This window comes from Aptenodytes forsteri, unplaced genomic scaffold, assembly GCF_000699145.1.
Source record: "Aptenodytes forsteri isolate BGI_AS27 unplaced genomic scaffold, ASM69914v1 Scaffold410, whole genome shotgun sequence".
NCBI classification, from domain to species: domain Eukaryota; kingdom Metazoa; phylum Chordata; class Aves; order Sphenisciformes; family Spheniscidae; genus Aptenodytes; species Aptenodytes forsteri.
The window spans coordinates 1,135,267-1,144,722 of record NW_008793958.1 but is presented as its reverse complement, the minus strand read 5'-3'; the positions used below and the strand labels follow the sequence as shown (position 1 = coordinate 1,144,722).

At 45.6% G+C, this 9,456-nt stretch overlaps 1 protein-coding gene across 1 annotated transcript in view; it reads right to left on the bottom strand.

The window, feature by feature from the left end:
* The window catches only part of RTN1 (reticulon 1), a 125,946-nt gene that overhangs the window by 29,358 nt on the left and 87,132 nt on the right, over positions 1–9,456 (bottom strand). The window lies entirely within an intron of this gene.

Below are 9,456 nucleotides of genomic sequence, written 5' to 3'. Positions count from 1 at the left end.
AGGTTGGAAAAGACCTCTAAGATCATCGAGTCCAAACATCAACCAAACACCACCATGCCCACTAAACCATGTCCCTAAGTGCCTCATCTACACGTCTTTTAAATACCTCCAGGGATGGGGACTCCACCACTTCCCTGGGCAGCCTGTTCCAATGTTTCACCACTCTTTCAGTAAAGAAATTTTTCCTTACATCCAATCTAAACCTCCCCTGGCGCAACTTGAGGCCATTTCCTCTCGTCCTATCACTTGTTACTTGGGAGAAGAGACCAACACCCACCTCGCTACAACCTCCTTTCAGGTAGTTGTAATTACATTAAAGCTGAACTCTCCTGACCCCAAATGCCACTGCCATAATGACACCAGCTCCAGAACTCACTGTCCCTGCCCTGCCTTATGCATTTCACCCCTGAGCAGCAAAGGGGCACGTTTACGCGCTCAGGGAGGATGCTTTCAACCCCCGCAGCAACACTAGTCAGGCACCTCAAAAAGTTGCCTCTCCCTAAAGGGATTTCCTCCTCACCCAGAGTTTTGTACAAACAGGAGGTAAAGGACTCCTTGCAAGGAAAAGCAAATATTTTGGAAATCATGTACTTTAACTCTATGCCTGTTTTGCTTCATCCAACACATGTTTCCATGGAAGCAGAGGAGGGAGCAGGCAGCCTGCGGCTGCAAATCATAGCTATCTCACTGCCTGCTCCCGAGTCTGAACAGACAAATGGATCATTAAAAACAAAACAAAACTGAAATTTAAAAAATCCCTTTTGATAGTAGATAGCTGATATTTAGTGCTGCAATGTTGTTTTTAGGGACCAGGGTCCAAGCGCATCACAGCTGAATGAAACCAAACTTGGGCTCATTCTCAGAGGAAATGGAGTATGCACTGAATAAAATTATTTTTGTTCTTTTGTTGATCACATTGGTGTAGTGATTGTGTGAGCACAGACAATGTCAGCACAGCACACAAAGGGAGTTATATAAACGGATTAAAAAGATGTTTTCAGCATGGTTTGGAGGACTGTATTGCAGGGAGAGGCCAAAACAAGGATGGTTTAGGAAATAGGGATTGTTTAGGAAAATGGAAGGTTTATCTGTTGATGCAAACCCGGTTCTGATCTCAGGAGTGAGTCTCCTGAATTCAGTCTGTCTGTCAGTCAGTCACTCTTATCAACATGTCCTTTGAGCAGAAACTTATTTTTTACTATAACCACAAAGTTTTCCTGGCCTTAAACTAGCATCTTGAGGCATCACCGCATTCAAACAAAACGTGCAGTTCCTAACAGCTTGCAAGCCTGTTGCAAATACATCTTCTTGCTGCTGAGCCAGGCACGTTTCACTGGGAGTAATTACCATACATCCTCAGGTAAGAGCTCCCTCCTACCCAAAATGTTGCACTCAGCAACTTGAATGCAGCCGCTCCACACGGCTGCTCTGGAGCGACTGAGCTGGATCTACCTGGTTGCTTTGCACCAGCTCCCAGCAAGGTAGCAGGGCTGATGTATGTGCAGCCATTACGTGAGCAAATGCAAAATGTCCTTCCTGCATTTACCCTCCTCAGACAAATACAGAGCTGTTTTACAGCAGCCTGCCTTCTCCCAAGAGGCAGCAGAATTTCTCACCAGTAGTTTTCTTTCTTGACTACCGGGCAAGAAAAATTAGGCACACTTACAAAAACTGCCAATTAGAAAATATAGTTGCAGACTCTAGTGAGTTAAAAATCCTGAGTTTTTAGTGCTTGTGAGATTTCCTCCCCACAGCTCTGTGTAATGGATTTGGAGCTGTTCTCTATAGCTGCCTGAACACTGAATTTCTGAATAGTGTGATCAATACTGTATTGAATACCGATACCTATGATCTAATGACAACTCTGTGTGCATCTATTACTTAAGTTTAGTAAATAGCTTTCAGGGGGAGAAAAACAAAAATTGAAAGAATGGGTCAAATCAACTCAAGTTTGTTAGATACTACATCCGAACAGGGAAATATGTGAGATGAAAATAAACCTATTGGGGAAAATGAAAGGATTTTGCTTGGACCAGGACTGACCCTATTTCCAGAGCCTGCAAAGGTCCCAGACAACTCTATACCAGCAAATCCCAATGAGCAAATGGCAGTATCACCAAAGGTATCATTTTTGCTTTTTCTAGCCTGTGAAATTCATTGCTAAAAGGGGGGTTCAAGCCAGCAGACCCAGACAGGGCAGGGCCCTGCAAACACCTTTAGGCTGGAGGCAAAGTCTGCGGTGGTGCCGAGTACCAGCATCCCGGCAGGACCTGCAGGGAGCAGGGAAGCACTGGTTTGGTTTTCATCTCTGGTTAGTGCTTGGTTTCTTTCTTCATACCACCAACAGGAATTGCCTGGTGGAACTGGTTGGTACCATGAACTGTGATAATCCAGGATTTCTTCCTTTTTTAAAAATATGGACATCAAATCATAGTAGTGATTTGTGGCTTGTTTCTACCTATGCCATTGATGAGCAAGCCATTGACGTCCACTGGGCCCAATGGCCTGAAGATGAAAGGCTCCTGTGTCCCATTCCCAACCCTGAGCCCATGAGGAAAAGGTTCTGCAAGTTTTACAAACGTGTAACTCAGCGAAGGAAGAACAGTGCACCTAAATTCTTGGACCAAATAGGAATGAACTGGAAGGCGGGCAGAAAACTAGTGCAGATGAGTCTGGAGGATGTCAGAAAAGCATTTGCCTCTAGACAGAGCAGGATATTGATCTGCAGAGTCACATAGTAGCACACGCTGGACAGGAAGCATCCGAAATGCATCAGAAATTGGGTGAGAGAAAGGGAGAAAGCTGTAATAAAATCAAGCAGTGTGGCAAAAAGAGGAGGAAGGAGGAGGCTAGCAGGGCAGCTAGCGCTGGAGCCATGGGTGTTTACCTCGAGCGGTGTATCAGTGACCTTGAGAGTGATGCCATTATCTAATGATGCCAAATTGTAGGAGGCACAGAACAAATTAATTACAAATGGGAGATTAGGCTTACGGTCTGATAAGCAGCTCACGGAGTTCAATGAAGAGAAGTTTTAATGAGATTAAGTGACAAAGCCATCACTTAGAAGGAAGCATTAAACAGACTACAGACAAGGAGAAAGAACTGGGGGCGAAGGCAGAGAACTATTAAAACCATCTGTGTTATTAAAAGAAGAGTAAACAAGGCCTGTGCCTCTCAGGGAGAAATGGAGATGATAGTAAGGCGTGCTGGCACTGCTGGTGGGAACTCTTCCCTCGAACGTATCGTACGTAGTGTCTGAGTCAGGCTCAGGGGGATATTGATGGAGCGCAGCAAGGGAAACCCAGCGCACATTTGGGACCAACACAAGGAGCAAAGCACTGGCTGGCTTGGTATGAATTACTGCAAGGAAGAGGCCTGAGGGGAAGTGCAGGAGGCCTGGTGTTACTAGGGGACAGCAATGGGTTGGAGCTGGACTTGATGGAGAAGACTTTTGCCATGGCCCACTTCAAGAGCAAATGCAGCAGGGCATTGGGTGGTACCAATCAAGGAAAGAAACAGGCTAGCAGTTAATATTTCAGGCCAAGAAGGGCAGCTCTTAAATAGTAATAGCTACTGCTAATGATGAATAATTCAAGCAGACCATTTGGTCCTCTGGCCCTTAGGTAGTTCCGTTCCTCTAATGTACAGCAGAAGCATCATTTATAGTACACGACAGGAGGAATCATGCATTCGCATAGACTGGCTGTGCTGCTTCTCCTACCAAACCCACTGCATCCTTCTCCACGAGCTGTATTTAAAGCTGAGTGCAAATATAACAGGAACAGTAGCAGCTTCAAATCAGACTGATGAGGGACCCGGGGTGTAAGGCAGCCCTATCTTACCGTGCAGCAAACAGCCTGGCAGCTCTGGGCAAAGGTAGGGATTGAAGATAACGTCCCCTGTTTACGTTACCTACAAGTAATGGGACAAAACAGTTCCTGAAGAGGAGGAGAGACTCATCTCGTCTTTTAAGGGAGGTGGTCAGACTTCTGTATGTCTGTTTTACGAAGCCAATATTAGACATGTTTCCTCATCTTTCCTCTTCACGATGGGACAGGTGCAGTTGGGGTACGTGGGGCTGGCTGACATTGCCAGGCATGTAGTGACTCACCAGCATAACGGTTTACCAATTCTCACTCCTCAAATGGATCCAATTAGGGAAAAGGTTTGGCAACAAAGCAGAGCAGACCCCAGCCACCTCGCTTGTCTCCCCTCTCCCTCGCCCTTCCACCCACCCCTCCACATGAGGGGTAACACCATGACGAGGGGATGAGGGGACTGAAAAAAGGAGCAGGCACCAGGCAAAGCAGGGCTGACCCTCAGCCAACACAAAATGGTGAAATTTCCTGGTTTCATGCATTAAACAATCCTCCTTAGACTGAAATTCATCCCGCAAACTCTCCAAGGAGAGGACCTTACTGCATGCTCATATTCAGCTAACGCAAGATCCTGATCTTGACTGGATCTCCAGGCACTACGACTAAAATAAAATCTAAAAACAGTAATCAGCGCAGAGCTTTCTTTTTCCTTATGAAATCAGGGAGCAATTTGTGCATGTTAAGAAACACATCTAGCACTACAGCCTTTCAAAGTCATCTGCTATTCCCCGACTTCTCTTGCAATGCAGATTATCCAAATGTGGATCCCTGGGTGCTCTCTGATACACAATTCCAGTAAATATTTACATCCCCTCTCTTCCTATTTTGGTTTGAAATATGCTAAAAGGATGCACAGGGGGTGCCTCAGCATTTTACAGATTCTTCACTTTGGTCAGCAAAAGTGAAATCCTGCGGGAGTGACAGCTGAAAGCATGTTGCATAAAACAGTAATCAGCGCAGAGCTTTCTTTTTCCTTATGAAATCAGGGAGCAATTTGTGCATGTTAAGAAACACATCTAGCACTACAGCCTTTCAAAGTCATCTGCTATTCCCCGACTTCTCTTGCAATGCAGATTATCCAAATGTGGATCCCTGGGTGCTCTCTGATACACAATTCCAGTAAATATTTACATCCCCTCTCTTCCTATTTTGGTTTGAAATATGCTAAAAGGATGCACAGGGGGTGCCTCAGCATTTTACAGATTCTTCACTTTGGTCAGCAAAAGTGAAATCCTGCAGAGTGACAGCTGAAAGCATGTTGCATTCTCACCTTTCTGGAAAGAGTCAAACCCCCACAGTTAAATCTTGTTTAAAAAAACTGCACAAAACCAAAATGTTTGGCAGAGCCTTCTTCAGTGATTTGATTTTTCAAATCTCTTCCCTTCACTGGGGATTACCCAAGATAAGCTAACAGAGATGGACTCTCCCCATTTCTTAGGGTCTGTCGCTGAGGAAGGGAGAACCGATCCTGGGAAAACACAAACCTTGGTGGTTTAGGATGCACATGTTTTGTGCATGCTTCCTTGTTTGTCCTTGTTTTCCTGAGCCAGTGCTGATAGGGATGAGATGATAACTTGGTCCGCATGCCTGGTCACACCTGGCTTGACCTGGATGGAAAATCCCAAGGAAACCCAAGCCCAGGCTGGGAGGAGGCTGTGAGTCCTTCCAACGAGTCCCTGTCCTGAGTGATGGGGACCAGGACCTCAAGGCTTACCACAGCATGCCCCAGCAGGGACATCCCTAGAGACAGGTCAGCCACGAACCCCTACTGTGACGATTGTTCTGTGGCATTTGCTGGAAGTGGATGGGATGGTCTTACCCCCGCATGTGAGTGGGGCTCTCCTCTAGTGGGGATGGCGTGGGGGCTTGCTTTTCTTTTGGCTCCAGGAACAGGAGGGATCATTGGACTCTGCAGGAGCCCAAAGAAACTGAGGACTTGGTATTCGGATGCAGCTAAGCACAGCTGGACATGCTGATACTGGCTTTGTAAAGGCCCAGACAGTTCCTGCTGTCTGTATTTCTGCTGCATGATTGTCCCCTTGCTTTCTCTGCAAAACCTCCATTTAGCAGCACTGGGAACTCTCTCTACTGGGCAAGCACAAAGCAGGCAGGAGGGGGAAGGCTTAGGTATAGAATTATACATATATGCATGATACATACCTATGCCTGACTCAAATCCATGAATAGAAACTTCAGATCTGAACTCCACCCTTGCCCACAGGGCAAAAGGAAAGCCTGTATCCGAATAAATCCTGAAAACCTCAGCTGCTAGCATCTCCAAATCAGAGCAACAACAACAACAGGAGCTGAAGCCAAGTGCTCTGAATATTTTCTTCCAGAATACTCAGGAGAGCTCGGCTATATGTAGCAGAGCGATTTACATGGTGTTTGAGGCAACATTTCTAGTCTTAGCAGACAGAGAGGTGCCAAGAAACGATTCTTCTCCCCAGGCAGGACTCAAACCACAGCATAGCCAGGCCTGCGAGTCCATGATTATCATATTGATCTTTTCAGCCCCCCCCATGTAGCATCAAGCATGTGTTAGATGGCTACTGCTCATCCGAGATACTCCTCTTAGCTACTGCTGTGGGTTGTAGCGCAGTGAATACTGCAAAGGCAACGCCTCTGCTCAAACTGTCCCTGGGAAGAGGGTCAGATCCTAACCACGCTGAAGACGAGGCTTCAGTTCCCTCCCTTCCCTCAAAACACAGTGGTGTAATGCAGAACAGTTTGATGAGGTGTTGTTCCCCTGTTTCTATGGGATTTGAAGTGGAGGGAAGAGGGGGGGATACCTGCAGACAGATGCCCAGATTGGTCCAGGAAAGGGGCTCTCACCTGGATAAGGAGCACTGGGGGAAGACATTGCAAGACTTGTGATTGACTTTTAACCAGGGGAGCAGGAACAGAAGAAAGCAAGACATTTTTAAAGGGAATAAGAGGAGACAGCATGTTCTCCAGACAGATGTGGCTGACAAGGGTTAATCTTTCAGACTTCATGGCTCTACCTGCTATATCACAGTTGCCCCATCAATGCCTCTGGCCCTAGACAGCTGCCTGCTGGTCATTATCAGTTCTTTGCAATACCTCCCCTCAAAGGGAAGGTCTGCCGTCATGAACTGAGCTAACCTGGGCCCACAAGCACCACCAAAGTTACACTTGTGTGCATGGCCAAAACATTCACCCTCCTCTTTACAAAAGGCTTGCAAACAGCAGCAACTGGCATTTAAGGGGTGGGATCCCAGGCCAGATCCTCCGTGAAATCTGTGACACTGGGGCCTTGTTTGGCATTTTCTCTCCAGCACCCTCATTTATTTCGCTTTGCAATGTCAGTTTGCCTGGCCAGCTCAATGAATAATTCAGCACCATTAAGCACGTGTCAAAGCTGCTTCAGCACTTAGTAGGATCAGTTCTTTGGCCCTTTTTTCCATTTAAACTTCATTCCAAGATAATCTCCCCTTCATTGCTGCTGGAGGAGCATGATCTACAAGAAAGCACATTGCCATAGCTATATGGAAATATAGCTATATATATGGAAATAATGCCTTTGATAGAAATGGGGTGCTGCTAACCATTCTGCTCAATGCACGGTGCCTTGCTGCCACTTTGAATGATGGAGAAACCCGCTATTTTTTTTACAGACATCTATCGGATATAAGGGTCAATAACCAGGCGATAAGGAAAATCTCACAAACCAGGATTCAGAAAAAGCTGGAGTCATTTCCCAGTTCCGTTGTGTATTCCTGGTGTTATTGCAGTGAAATCAATTCATCACACCCAAGAAATCAATCAATCATATGATAAATTAGTCAATCTCAGTCCCTTTTTCACTAGTTTTTCTAGACAAAGGGGCTTTAAGATGGGTGTGCATGTGTTTCAGCATCCTATCTGTAAGATGACAATAATATCATCTCCTTTCTCGCTTTGCCTGGAGATTTGGACTGTTTCACTGTCCCTCGCTGCCAGGCTGCAGTGCTGAGAAAAGTGGGGCTCTCAGCATGTACAAAGCCTGTAGGTTCACTGCTTCTAGTAGTCCTGTCACTGTGATTGAATAATTTTTATTTCAGTCCCCCAAAATCACACTACTCAGATGCTTTCCCTGCAAGGACCAAGGGCTGTTTCTCTGGAACATCAGACGTAACTGCACATGCAACTTCTGACCCAGTTTGCATGGGTCATTACCATGTCTGAGAGCACCAGCAGCAGAGTCAGCACATAATATCCAGCTGCAATAACTTCCTGTGCAAATAAAGTGTATAGGTGAGTGCTCGTTTCAGAAGGCACAATTGCTACTATGGCTTTTATTAAATCCCACTCATTTTATGACTCCCTGGTTGGAGCAATAAACTTTTTGCTTTCAGCTAAGGGTACACATGGGCCTGCTGTTTCAGCAGCAGCAGGAAAGCTCCAGCAGCTCCAGTGCAGGCGTCTGAGACGAACAGGGATGGCAGCCCATTCTCTCGCTTTGGAAACTAACTTCCATTCTTTTGAAAATCTCTTGCACTTAACCTAAGCAAGTAAGCATAGCTGCTCTTGTTTCAATGGTACATTAGCTGACAAAGTAACCTTCAGAAATCCTGACTATTAATCTCCGCTGGTTTTTCTGTAAGCTCTCATACTCTTCTCCTTGACGGTTGCCCAGATACAGACCTTGTTTTGTGGATGTTATCAGCATTTCATTAGGATGTATGTAATAACTCCCCCCTGCCTCTCTAAGGAACTGTCTATATTTCTAAAAGAGACTAGAAAATCCTGTCTGTACAATGCCTGCCTCTGCCAACAGCGCTCACTGAGTGAGCACAGATCCGAGGCTGCTTTTAAATGAGTCGCTGTGAAAACAGTGTCTCCAGGATTGTCAGAGGCTGGGTTTTGATCTTACACCACTGTGGATCCCAAGTAACATCAAGCAAGGCAGAGGGTTGATACCAGCCAGGCCGTGGGTGGTATCAGACCTTGGAAATCTGCACTTGTTTTTTCCCTTAAATTCTGCAATCTCATTGCACCTCCTGTTCAAAAGATAAGAAGTAATTAAAAAAATTTACATTTTGCTCATTTGTATGAAATGTGCTGCTCCAACAGGGTTTACATCTAGCCAGATGAGGTAGCAACACCAAGAGCTGTTTCCCTGGCAAATTATTCTTTAGGATCCAGTTTGAAAGGGGACAGTCATTACTGAGATTCCTACTTTACCTGGCAATCTGGATAGTCTAATGCCAAATCCTTAATGCAAGCTAAATTTGTTGCCTTGGAAGCCCTCTCTCTCCAAGACATGGCTTTTTGCAAAGGTAGTACTGATTATTACCCTGATTATTTATTCTTTAGGATCCAGTTTGAAAGGGGACAGTCATTACTGAGATTCCTACTTTACCTGGCAATCTGGATAGTCTAATGCCAAATCCTTAATGCAAGCTAAATTTGTTGCCTTGGAAGCCCTCTCTCTCCAAGACATGGCTTTTTGCAAAGGTAATACTGATTATTACCCTGATTATTGCCCTGGTCCTCATGGGGGACTTCAATCACCCCTCTGTTGGAGGGACAACACAGCAGGGCATAAGCAATCCAGGAGGTTCCTGGAGTGCAT